Raw genomic sequence first — 14,184 nt, 5'->3', positions numbered from 1 at the left:
TGAAGCATCAGTATCTTGAGTTACAAGTTCACGATTAGAAATTTTTCATTTTGCTCCTCTACCGTTTGTTAATTTTGACATAGCTCCTGTATAATGCTTTTGTTAAATTACGATGATTCTGTAATAATGTTTCTGTCATAAGCTGTAGTCAATTACAAAGTTTGATGATGATTTTAATGATCTGAAAAAACTAAATCAAACCTTTTTTTTTAGCTGCGAAATTAATTTGGTAGTTGAATCAGTAAGGAAAAAGTTAAAATATTTATTCACGGGGTTATTAATTTACCTCATACGCTAGTCACTAGATTATCCCGATGAGACATCATCAATTGATATTATGAATATTACGGTGGATAATATCATCTTTTACTTCCGTAGTATTTATAATTTATTATCCCCAGCTATGGCACCACGGCAACATTGGTCCAGTAATTCTCAGTATTTATAATTCGAGTCTTAACTACAACACGCTATAGAGTGATTTTTTCTAATAATATAAAAATATGAGATGAAATAATCATTCGCCTAGTAACTTTTAGGCGTTTGATAGGGATGATAAAATTAGGATTATATTTTTTAAAAATTATTAATGTGTCGTTTGATAAGATTGATTAGAGGTAGAATTTGTAATACCTAGATATGAGGAGTGATTATAAATCTTACTCATAATCCTAATCATATCATTCCTACTAAACGGAGCCTTATAAATTAATTATCAAAATATACCATTCATAAATGTACAAAATACTTCAACTTCAAGCATATTCCAAAACTCATCACGTTAAACTAATAAAATATTTTAATAATAATGTACTTTTGAATGAACATAAATAGATAAATAGATACATAGCTAGGTAGTAGATAAATAAATAAATAAATAATGATTCAATTCCTAAACTTAACTAAAATCATAAATAAATTCCAACATTAAATCTTAGATATACCAAAAATGATTCAACTCCAAGAATAAAAAAAAATTCTAACAATCATAGTAAATAATAGTCGCCAATAACTTGGTTCGCTTATAGCAGCATCAAATGTCAATGATTGTCGAATCAATTCCAAATTTTGTTAATTCTACAAAAATAATAAGAACCAATGATCAAATATAAGTCAATTCTCATAAAAATAGAATCTTTAAGAAAATAAGCAGAAGTCAAGAAAGCTGAAATTTTGATACCATTATCAAGCATTTCAATCTCATCTTCCTCAACCTTTACTAATTGGTTCTGAATCCATGTGAAGTCGATTTTGAGTACAAATCAATTACTATTTTTGGAGATAAAGAATGGCTAATACATCTCGAGCCACTTTGGAAAGAATTGAAAACTTGTGAGAATTTACTTTTTACCATAATAAAATATCAAACTTCTCATTGTTCTCACCCAAACATTTCTCCAACTCAGATTTTACATGCTCAGCTCTTCCCCCAACTTGTACAATTCTTAAATTGATGTTTCAAGTAAATTCTCGATGCCGACTGAGAATTTTCAACACCAAGGGAAAATGATTGTTGGTTAAACGAATGTGTTGGACTTTGAGGACTCTCGTACCTAAATTTGTAATCCAAAAACAATTCTAACAAGCCATTCTTCTCCCTTTTCTTCATCATTACACTTTTTACAATATCGTGTAGGATCATATCAACATGCCCCCTCCCTGGCCGTCCAATTTATTTATCTATATTTTATCATGTGATCGATAATGCTAATTGTTTAAAGTAAGTGATATTATATTTTCACACCAATATTCATTTTATCAATTGATCCATAAATTTATCAAACTTCTTTTTCATTTTTCATTTTTTTTTTTTTTTGTTTTGACATCTCAGCCAACTCCTGATAGTCACCATTCAACCATTGTCTAAAAAACATATCTACAACACTTATTTTGTGGAACATTGTATTATATTCTACAAAAAGTAAAATATGTCCCTTGGCGGCCTCCCATGACTGTTCTATACTATTAGAAATGAGTAAATTAGGAAATCGAAGCAAGTCGTTGGAAGGTATTTTCACGGCTTCGTCGGAATCGACCCTTATTCAATTCTACAAAACTACCATGTGATGACCAACTATGCTATGTCCGGGGGTAGGATATTGTGTTCAAAGGTGTAGAAATTAAAAGACATAAAACTAAGGCTTGCTTTGTTATGAACATCAAATTTGCTGAAAAGTTACACATGTTTATATAGTTAAGTTAAATACCAAGAAAAAGACTAATGTATCCTTAATAGATAATAAATAGAACAACCTAATAATAATAATAACATAATCTAACATCCCCTCTTAAACTCATGATACTATAGCTAGAAGCATTAAGAATTTATCAGACAAAAAAGGAAAGTGTGAAGCGAAATGTTCTTTGATAAATATATAGCAATATGTAGATTAGAAGGAATAAATTACTATGTGATAGTGACAAGCCGAAGATGATGACGAGTAATATTATAATAAATTTCAATATGTTTCTGTTGGGATATACCCGATGTGGGTACGTACTAGAACACATTTCGTAAACATATGCAGCGAAAAAATAAAACAATAATAATTCCTAATTATTACATCACACACCACTACATGCATACAAGGATACAACATGTCAAACATGATCGCATAATTAAAATTTTATGGGAAGTAAATTTACGCTAGGTATACCTTACGGATGACCTATAACGAGAAGGGCATCAACCGTAGCGATGTTATCGAACATCACCTCTATTCGTATCCATGCCAAGTTCCTTAAGATAACTCCTTGAATACAAGTCTCTCCTTCAAAAGTTACTAGCCATGAGCGAAGAAGAGGAATCAAGAGGAAGAAGAAGAAAAGCACACAAGGGAGAGTTTTTCTCCCATATGGTGGCCACGGCAACAAGAGGGAGCACCCTTTTGTTGGCGGCGTGAGAAAGAGGGGAGGGAGAGGAGGATTGGGTTTCCAAAAGCCAATCAACCAAATAATTAAACTTGTATCTAATTATCTCCAAATTACATCTATATATAATCATCTTTAATGAGTTGGATTAGAAAGCTCAAATCCAACTCATTATCTTTTAACCAAAAATTAGTTCATTAACCCTTTGTTTTGGTTCATAATGAAGCCAAGTTAGTTCATGACTAATTCATGATTAAACCAAATATAGTTCAACTATACCATAAGAGATGTAGCTCATCTGTGCTTCCATTATGACAAATATTTCCATATTTGTCTTATCTATGGTCCAACCAAATATTTATCTCTTGATCTAAAAATCCTATTCTTTAAAGTATTTTACATCTTTCAGAGACTCGTTAGTGTTAGAGTGTATACTAAAAGTCTAGCTTTTGGTATAAACATTTATCTAGAAATAAGAATCACATTGGTCAAATGTCTACATTTATGATAAATGTAGTTGTTCAATTAATTTATATTGTAGATAACATGGTGTGTGATGTCACACACAGAAGATCATGTTATCGGTTTCCTTATAAATTATAAACAGTAGCTCACGACTAAGATGGAAAGGAACAAACCATTAGAAAGTCGTAGTGTAATTATGTATTAGTTTATCTTAACTATATAATTACACTAATACACTTAGAGTGTATTGAGTAGGACCATTTGAGGTCATTCCTTTTATACTGACTTTATAAAGAAACAAAGACCTCAGTTATTATGGAAGTGTGTGCTCTTAATCCTAATATAATAACAAGCACATATATTTGATATTTATTTCTTTAATTTATCAATGGGTGAGATTTAGTTCGATAAATCAATAAGCCCGATAAGTTGGGAAATGATATCACTTATAGTGTGTGTTGTTGATTATAGAAGGAAACTGTGTCCTAGTGATCTAGGTTGAGAATGTCCCCAAGAGGAGCTCAAAAGGATTGTCATGTTAAACCCTGCAGGTGGACTTAGTCCGACATGACGATGAAGTTGAGTGGTACTACTCTTGGAGCTAGATATTAATTAAGTGAGTTGTCAGTAACTTACTTAATTAGTGGACATTTGTTATCTTAAACACAGGGAGACTAACACACTCATAATAAGAAGGAGCCCAAAAAAATGTAATTTGGGATTGGTGCGGTAGTTCAATAATAATTCTCTAGTGGAATGAATTATTATTGATAAAATTAAGTTGTGTGTTCGGGGCCAACACGGGATGCTTAATTTTATCGGGAGACCAAAACCAATTCCTCCTCTCGGTCCCTATCGTAGCCTCTTAATTATAGAGTACTATACCCACCTATACTCACCTTCTTACCCATCCTATAGGGGGCCGGCCAAGCTAGCTTGGAAACCAAGCTAGGGTCGACCATGTTTTGGTTCATGGGTGAATTCATGTGGCCGGCCCTAGCTTGAACTCAAGCTTAGGTGGCCGGCCCTATTAAAATAAAAAGGAATTTTATTTTTAAAATTTTTCTCATGTGGATAACATGATTTAAAAGAGAGTTTAAAAATTTAAATCTTTCCTTTTATAAGATTCTACAAAAGATTAAGAGAAGAGTTAAATCTCTTTCCTTATTTGTAGATTAAAAGGTTGATTTTAATTTTGGTAAAAACTTTCCTTTTAATCATGTTCATGATTTAAAAGAGAGTTTAAAAACTAAATATCTCTTTTATAAAGCTTCTACAAGGATTAAGAAAAGATTAGATATCTTTCCTTATTTGTAGATTGGAAGAGATTTTAATTTTTAAAGATAACTTTCTTTTTATCCACATGTTTAAAAGAAATATTTTAATTTATAAAATTTCCTTTTTATTGACCGTCATGAAGGGAAAATTATTAGAGAAATTTTTTATAAAATTTCCGGAAACAAATTAGGAAAGTTTTAATTCTTGATTGAATTAAATTTCCCTTGCTTGGTTTAAAGTGGCCGGCCACATTGTTGATGAGAAAAAAAAATTATTTTTAATTAAATAAATTTTCCTTATCAATGGCAAAAGAATTAAGGAAATTTTTATTTAAATTTCCTTATTTGCTAAGGCCAAGGATTATAAAAGAGAGGGTAGAGGTACCTTCATGACTAACAACTCTATTATTTTTCTTCTCTCTTTTTCTTCCTTGGCGTGGCCAGCCATCCTCTCCTCCTTTCTTCTCTTTGATGGCCGAACCTCATCCTTCTTGTGGAGACCCATATAGTGGCCGGATCAAGTTTAGAGAAGAAGAAGAAGAAGGAGAGAAAGAAAGCTTTGTTTCTAGCATCCCTTGGAGCATGGTGGTGGTGGCCGAACCTCTTCATCCTAGAAGAAGTTTTGATGGCCGAAATTTGCAAGGAAGAAGAAGGTGCTTGGTGGTTCTCATCTCGGAAGATCGTTGCCCACACAACGTCCGAGGTTAGAAGAGGAATACGGTAGAAGATCAAGAGGTTTTTCTAAAAGGTATAACTAGTAATTTTTCTTTCCGCATCATACTAGTTATTTTTGGAAATAATACTAAATACAAGAGGCATACGATTCTAGAGTTTCGAATTTGTTTTCGATATAGTGTTCTTTTGTTTATTTTTCTTGCGATTTGATTGTTCTTTTCGGTTAACCTAAAGTTATTTTAGGAAATTAAATATTAGCTTTCTATAAAAGGTTTTGTCTAGTCGGTGGTGGTTGCTCCCATATCCAAGAAGGCCATGTGCCTCGCCACGTCAGTATTGGGAACCGATTATGGAAATTAATATTTAATGGAATTAATAACTTAAGGTGACTTGGGTCGAACGTGTTAAGTTCCGCAGGAAATCCAAGTCAAAACCTAAAAGAACAAATAGATTAAGTTTTGGATCAAACGTGTTAAGTTCCGCAGGCGATCCAAAATTTAATTTAAAAGAACACATGGTAGCTAGGAAAAGGTTCAGACCTTTGTACAAAATTTTTGTACAGTGAAACCTCTAGGCTTTCCGAGTAGCATCTAACAGTTAGTGCGTGTGACCTAATAGGTTCTTGGTTTATCTTGGTCATCTATAATTAACTACTTAATTATAGAACAATCATGAGTGACATCTAGTAGTACATCTGTTAGGATGTATACTAAAAGCCTAGCTTTTGGTATAAACATTTATCTAGAAATAAGAATCACATTGGTCAAATGTCTACATTTATGATAAATGTAGTTGTTCAATTAATTTATATTGTAGATAACATGGTGTGTGATGTCACACACAGAAGATCATGTTATCGGTTCCTTATAAATTATAAACAGTAGCTCACGACCAAGATGGAAAGGAACAAACCATTGGAAGGTCGTAGTGTAATTAAATATTAGTTTATCTTAACTATATAATTACACTAGTACACTTAGAGTGTATTGAGTAGACCATTTGAGTTCGTTCCTTTTATACTGACTTTATGAAGGAACAAAGACCTCAGTTATTATGGAAGTATGTGCTCTTAATCCTAATATAATAACAATCACATATATTTGATATTTATTTCTTTAATTTATCAATGGGTGAGATTTAGTTCGATAAATCAATAAGCCCGATAAGTTGGGAAATGATATCACTTATAGTGTGTGTTGTTGATTATAGAAGGAAACTGTGTCCTAGTGATCTAGGTTGAGAATGTCCCCAAGAGGAGCTCATAAGGATTGTCATGTTAAACCCTGCAGGTGGACTTAGTCCGACATGACGATGAAGTTGAGTGGTACTACTCTTGGAGCTAGATATTAATTAAGTGAGTTGTCAGTAACTTACTTAATTAGTGGACATTTGTTATCTTAAACACAGGGAGACTAACACACTCATAATAAGAAGGAGCCCAAAATGTAATTTGGGATTGGTGCGGTAATTCAATAATAGTTCTTTAGTGGAATGAATTATTATTGATGAAATTAAGTTGTGTGTTCGGGGCGAACACGGGATGCTTAATTTCATCGGGAGACCAAAACCAATTCCTCCTCTCGGTCCCTATCGTAGCCTCTTAATTATAGAGTACTATACCCACCTATACCCACCTTCTTACCCATCCTATAGGGGCCGGCCAAGCTAGCTTGGAGACCAAGCTAGGGCCGGCCATGGGTATGTTCATGGGTGAATTCATGTGGCCGGCCCTATTAAAATAAAAAGGAATTTTAATTTTAAAATTTTTCTTATGTGGATAATATAATTTAAAAGAGAGTTTAAAAATTTAAATCCTTCCTTTTATAAGATTCTACAAAAGATTAAGAGAAGAGTTAAAATCTCTTTCCTTATTTGTAGATTAAAGGTTGATTTTAATTTTGGTAAAAACTTTCCTTTTAATTATATTCATGATTTAAAAGAAAGTTTAAAAATTAAAAATTCTCTTTTATTAGTTTCTACAAAAGATTAAAAAAAGATTTAATATCTTTCCTTATTTGTAGATTGAAAGGAGATTTTAATTTTTAGAGATAACTTTCCTTTTGGAAATTATCCACATGTTTAAAGAAAGATTTTAATTTATAAAATTTCTTTTTATTAACCAATCATGAAGGGATTAAAATTATTGGAGAAATTTTTATAAATTTCTAGAAACAAATTAGGAAGTTTTAATTTTTGTTTTAATTAAAACTCTCCTTGTTTTGGGGAGAAGAGTGGCCGGCCATTATAATTTGAAAAGAGAAAATTATTTTAATTAAATAAATTTTCCTTTTCAATGGCAAAAGAATTAAGGAAGTTTTTATTAAATTTTCCTTATTTGCCAAGATCAAGGATTATAAAAGAGGGGGTAGAGGAGGCTTCAATGCTAACGACTCTATTCTATTTTTCCTCTCTTTTCTCCTTGGGTGTGGCCGGCCCTTTCTTTCCTCTCCTCTCCTTTGTGTGGCCGAAACCTTCTCATGGTGGAGATAGCTTTGGTGGCCGGATCTAAGAAGGAGAAGAAGGAGAGAAAAGAAGCCTCTTTTCTAGCATCCCTTGGAGCATGGTGGTGGTGGCCGAACCTCTTCATCCTAGGAGAAGTTTTGATGGCCGAAACTTGTAAGGAAGAAGAAGGTGCTTGGTGGTTCTCATCTCGGAAGATCGTTGCCCACACAACGTCCGAGGTTAGAAGAGGAATACGGTAGAAGATCAAGAGGTCTTTCTAAAAGGTATAACTAGTAATTTTGTTTCCGCATCATACTAGTTATTTTTGGAAATAATACTAAATACAAGAGGCATACGATTCTAGAGTTTCGAATTTGTTTTCGATATAGTGTTCTTTTGTTTTTCTTTCCCTTGTGATTTGATTGTTCTTTTCGGTTAACCTAAAGTTATTTTAGGAAATTAAATATTAGCTTTCCATAAAAGGTTTTGTCTAGTCGGTGGTGGTTGCTCCCATATCCAAGAAGGTCATGTGCCTCGCCACGTCAGTACTGGGAACCAATTATGGAAATTAATATTTAATGGAATTAATAACTTAAGGTGATTTGGGTCGAACGTGTTAAGTTCCGCAGGAGACCCAAGTCAAAGCCTAAAAGAACGAATAGATTAAGTTTTGGATCAAACGTGTTAAGTTCCGCAGGCGATCCAAAATTTAATTTAAAAGAACACATGGTAGCTAGGAAAAGGTTCAGACCATTGTTCAAAATTTTTGTACAGTAGAACCTCTAGGTTTTTCGAGTAGCAACCAACAACATCATGATATCCAATTAGCTGAAAAATCATAGTTGATCTTAGAACTAATTCTAAACCCTTCAACAGCTACAGTGAGTCATGTCTTGTTCCTTTCACTCGTCATATACCCACTGTTAGGACCGGTTGAGCAAGAGGGGGGGTGAATAGCTCATCGCGCTTCATTGTCTTGCTTTGATGATGATGATATGCAGCGTAAATACACATAAAACACACTCACAACGCTAACACTAGGATTTACTTGGTATCCACCTCAAAAAGAGATGACTAATCCAAGGACCCCACCATCGCTCACTCATCCACTAATAAAGCACTCCGTCTCGGTAACTACCGAACGCGGAGAAGCCTTGTACAACCTCTCAATACAAGGAGAAAGAAAAACAAGCTTATAAAATATAAATCTTACAAGATTTACAAAACCTTAGCTTGCTTCTCCTCCTTATGGAACGCCTCTTGACCTTAGAAGTGCAGCAACACTTTGCTCCAAGAAGCTTCAAGAATTGGCGGAGAGTTGTGGAGAAGCTCGTAAGAAGTGGAGAGGAAGAACTGCGGAGGAAGATGCTCGCCAACAACTTTATCATGAGCAACGGTCATCTCCCCAATCGATTCAACGCAATGGTCACCTTGACCTGCTGGGACTTCTTCACCAAGTGTCCGGTCAATCATTTGACTCACTTGGACCTTTTAACACCAGGTGTTCGTGTTGGGACCGATTATGTAGCTAGAGGGGGGGTGAATAGCTCGACGCGATCTCGTTCTCATCGTTGCTTGTTTCTTCAAGGATATGCAGCGGAAAATACAAAGAAACGCACTCAATGCTAACACTAGGGATTTACTTGGTATTCACCTCAAGAGGAGGTGACTAATCCAAGGATCCACACACTCACGCACCCTCCACTAATAAAACACTCCTTTATGGTAACTACCAAAGGCGGAGAAGCCCTACAAGTTCACACTACAAGAAGAAAGGGAAAGGGAACAAAATACAAGCAAAAGCTTACAAGTTTGCACAAGAAAACCCTAACTCTAGATTTCTTCTTCTTACTGTAGATCCGCCTCTTGACTTGGAAGAACCTCCAAGAACTTCAAGAACTAGCGGTGAGAACTCTGTGGAGAAGCTCTGTGAAGATCTGTGCACGCTGGAGAAGAAGGTCGTGAGTTCTACCAAGAGAACAGCTCGCCAACAGCTAAATACGACGCCAACGGTCGGATCCCGATCGATTGGATTGCTCCCAATCGATCGGGGAGGCTTTGGATCGATCGGTCGATCGATCCAAAGCGCCTCTGTGCTCTCGGAAATTGCCTGGATCGATCGGCTGATTGATCCAGGGCTTATCGTGCGAAATCGCACCTCCCAATTGATCGCCCGATCGATTGGGGGCTCTGGATCGATCGGCCGATCGATCCAGAGCTCTTCTGTTCACACGACACTTCTCCCCAATAGATCCACTGATCGATTGGGAGAAATCTTGTCACGGGGACTCACCCAATCGATCGGCCGATCGATTGGGCATGTGCCAATCAATCGGCTAATCGATCCAACTTCTTGTTCTTGCCCAAAAACAAGTCCAAAGTCCCCTAAACCAACATCTGGTCAACCATGACCTGTTGGTTCATCATGCCTAGCATCCGGTCACCCTTGACCTGCTAGGACTCCCTTACCAAGCGTCCGGTCAATCCCTTTGACCCACTTGAACTTCCACCAGATGTCTGGTCAACTTTGACTCATCTAGATTTCTCGTACTTGGCTTCACTCACCAGGACTTTCCATCTGCCTAGCTTCACTTACTAGGACTTTCACCTGGCTTCACTCACCAGGATTTTCCAGCTGCCCGGCTTCACTTACCGGGACTTTCACCTAGCTTCACTCACTAGCATTTTCCTTCTACCTTGCTTCACTCACCAGGACTTTCACCTAGCTTCATTCACTAGGATTTTTCTTCTGCCTGGTTTCACTCACCAGGACTTTCACCTAGATTCACTCACTAGGATTTTCCTTCTGCCTGACTTCACTCACCAGGACTTTCACCTAGCTTCACTCACTAGGATTTCTCATTTGCCTGGCTTCACTCACCAGGACTTTCACCTAGCTTCACTCACTAGGATTTCTCATTTGCCTGGCTTCACTCACCAGGACTTCCTAGTCTGCCTAACCTCCCAGTTAGGACTTTCACTTGGCTTCACTCACCAGGATTTTCCAGTCAAGTATCCAGTCAACCTTGACCTACTTGACTCTCCTTCACAATCTCACCACATGAACAATTATACCTGCAATCTCCATGTCTTGTCTCCATGTATTGTCAAACATTGAAACTCAAACATCAAGACTCGAGCTTGAACCAATTCAGGCTCAGTCAACCAGGTCAACCTTGACCTAGGGAATATTGCACCAACAGTTCGATCAACCTTGACCCACCTAGATCTCCACGTGTCTGGCTTCACTCACCAGGTCTCTCCATCTGCCTAGCTTCACTCACTAGGACTTTCCATCTGCCTGACTTTACTCACTAGGACTTTCACCTAGCTTCACTCACTAGGATTTTCACCTGGCTTCACTCACCAGGATTTTCCTACTGTCCGACTTCACTCACCGGGACTTTCACCTGCCTAGCTTTACTCACTAGGTCTTTCACCAGGTTTCACTCACCAGGATTTTCCAACTGCTTAGCTTCACTCACCAGAATTTTCTAACTGCTTAGCTTCACTCACCAGGTCTTTCGCCTGGTTTCACTCACCAGGATTTTTCAACTGCCTAGCTTCACTCACTAGGTATTTCACCTGACTTCACTCATCAAGATTTTTCCACTGTCCGACTTTACTCACCGGGACTTTCACCTATCTAGCTTCACTCACTAGGATCTTTCTAGCCCTAGGTGAGATAGTCTTGGCATGAAGAGCCACATAATTTTCATTAATTCTATCATGCCTCATATTTTTATGATAAAGAACATTAAAATAATATAAATTAGAACTAGCATGTTTTTTACCATGATTCATAGGGATAGACTCAATAAATGATATCTTGGGTTTTATCTTAGAAGTGATCCCCCTTTACTTGTGCTTCCACCCTTGGCTTTTACCGATTTCTTCCTCTTTGGACATTGGCTCCGGTAATGCCCTTTTTGGTTGCAAGAAAAGCACACAATGTGCTCCTTGCTCTTCTTTGTTATGGGGGCGGTCTCATTGGGCTTCTCCTTGCCCTTTGATGTCATTTGGCTCTTCTTCTTGGCCAATTTAGGACACTTACTCTTGTAGTGCCCTTTTTCCCTACACTCAAAGCATATAATATGATTTTTATTATTAACAATTAAAATTGTTATACCTTTGCTTGTAGGGGTAGTACATGATCTTCCATTTGATTTTTCTTGACTTGTGGAGGTGGTACCGTCTTCTTCTTCTTCACTTGATCCAGAGGTAGAGGTTTCTTCTCGCTCCGGAGTCAATGATCTACACTCCCCATCAATTCTAGAGGTGGAGGCTTCATCATCTTCATCCTCTTGCACATGAAATAAAGAGTATGCTCTCTCTTTGCTCTTTTGGTTACACTCCTTTGAGGATGAAGCTTCTTGAACTTCTTCTTCGGAAGTTGAGCATCTCTCAAATTCGGAGTCCTCTTCCTCTTGGTCTTGCTCTAATGAGTCGCCCTCTTTGGATTTCTCTTGGTTTGGTGCAGTGGAGGGTTCTCCATGAAGCTTGGCCAATTTGCTTCATAGTTCATTTGCATCCTTGTATTCTCCAATTTTATAAATGATTATGCTTGGCAATAGACTAACCAATAATTTGGTTACCTTGTCATTCGTCTCGCACCTTTGAGTTTGCTCCTTGCTCCATTTGTTTTTTTTGAGAATTTTGCCCTTTAAATCTTTTGGAGCTTCAAAGCCTTCTATTAAAGTAAACTATTGCTCTATCTCCATCATGAGAAAATTTTCGATCCTTGATTTCCAAGAATCGAAGCTCATTGATATGAATGGTGGAGGCACACTCGTGTCGAATCCAAGTCCATCTTGGAATTCCATTTAAAGTTAAGCCTTTGATGAAGTCTTTGACTTGTTGAAATTTGCTTCAACTTCTTCTTCCTCTAGCTCGTTGCCCCCTCCGATGATGATTTCAGTGAAAAGCGACATCGCTCTGATACCACTTGTTAGGGTCAATTTGTAGCTAGAGAGGGGGTGTGAATAGCTCGTCGCGCTTCGATACCACTCGGACTTTTCTCCTCGTGCCAAGTGTCTGGTCAACCTTGACCCACTTGGACTTACCGTCTCGTGCCAAGTGTCTAGTCATCCATGACCCACTTGGACTTCCACCAGATGTCCGATCACCCTTGACCCATATGGATTTCCTCGTGTCGAGTATCTAATTAATCCTTTGACCTACTAGGGATTCCCAACACTAGGTGTCCAGTCAACCTTGACCCATCTGGATCTCCACGTGCCTGGCTTCACTCACCAAGTCTTTCCATCTACCTAGCTTCACTCACTGGAACTTTTTATCTATCTGGCTTCACTCATCAGAACTTTCACCTAACTTCACTCACTAGGATTTTCACCTCCCACTGCCCGACTTCACTCACCGGGACTTTCACCTAGCTCCACTCACTAGGGTTTTCACCACTACCTAGCTTCACTCGTCGGGACTTTTCCACTGCCCAGCTTCACTCACCGGGACTTTCACCTGCCTAGCTTCACGCACTAGATCTTTCATCTGGCTGTTAGAGTGTATACTAAAAGCCTAGCTTTTGGTATAAATATTTATCTAGAAATAAGAATCACATTGGTCAAATGTCTACATTTATGATAAATGTAGTTGTTCAATTAATTTATATTGTAGATAACATGGTGTGTGGAGTCACACACAGAGGATCATGTTATCAGTACCTTATAAATTATAAACAGTAGATCACGACCATAATGGAAAGGAACAAACCATTGGAAGGTCGTAGTGTAATTAGGTATTAGTTTATCTTAACTATATAATTACACTAGTACACTTAGAGTGTATTGAGTAGGACCATTAGAGGTCGTTTCTTTTATACTGACTTTATAAAGAAACAAAGACCTCAGTTATTATGGAAGTGTGTGCTCTTAATCCTAATATAATAACAAGCACATATATTTGATATTTATTTCTTTAATTTATCAATGGGTGAGATTTAGTTCGATAAATCAATAAGCCCGATAAGTTGGGAAATGATATCACTTATAGTGTGTGTTGTTGATTATAGAAGGAAACTGTGTCCTAGTGATCTAGGTTGAGAATGTCCCCAAGAGGAGCTCATAAGGATTGTCATGTTAAACCCTGCGGTGGACTTAGTCCGACATGACGATGAAGTTGAGTGGTACTACTCTTGAGCTAGATATTAATTAAGTGAGTTGTCAGTAACTTACTTAATTAGTGGACATTTGTTATCTTAAACACAGGGAGACTAACACACTCATAATAAGAAGGAGCCCAAAATGTAATTTGGGATTGGTGCGATAGTTCAATAATAGTTCTTTAGTGGAATAAATTATTATTGATGAAATTAAGTTGTGTGTTCGGGGCGAACACGGGATGCTTAATTTCATCGGGAGACCAAAACCAATTCCTCCTCTCGGTCCCTATCGTAGCCTCTTAATTATAGAGTACTATACCCACCTATACCCACCTT

The sequence above is a fragment of the Zingiber officinale genome, chromosome 6A (assembly GCF_018446385.1).
Source record: "Zingiber officinale cultivar Zhangliang chromosome 6A, Zo_v1.1, whole genome shotgun sequence".
In the NCBI taxonomy this organism is placed as follows: Eukaryota; Viridiplantae; Streptophyta; class Magnoliopsida; order Zingiberales; family Zingiberaceae; genus Zingiber; species Zingiber officinale.
Note: the sequence above shows the minus strand (reverse complement) of the source record.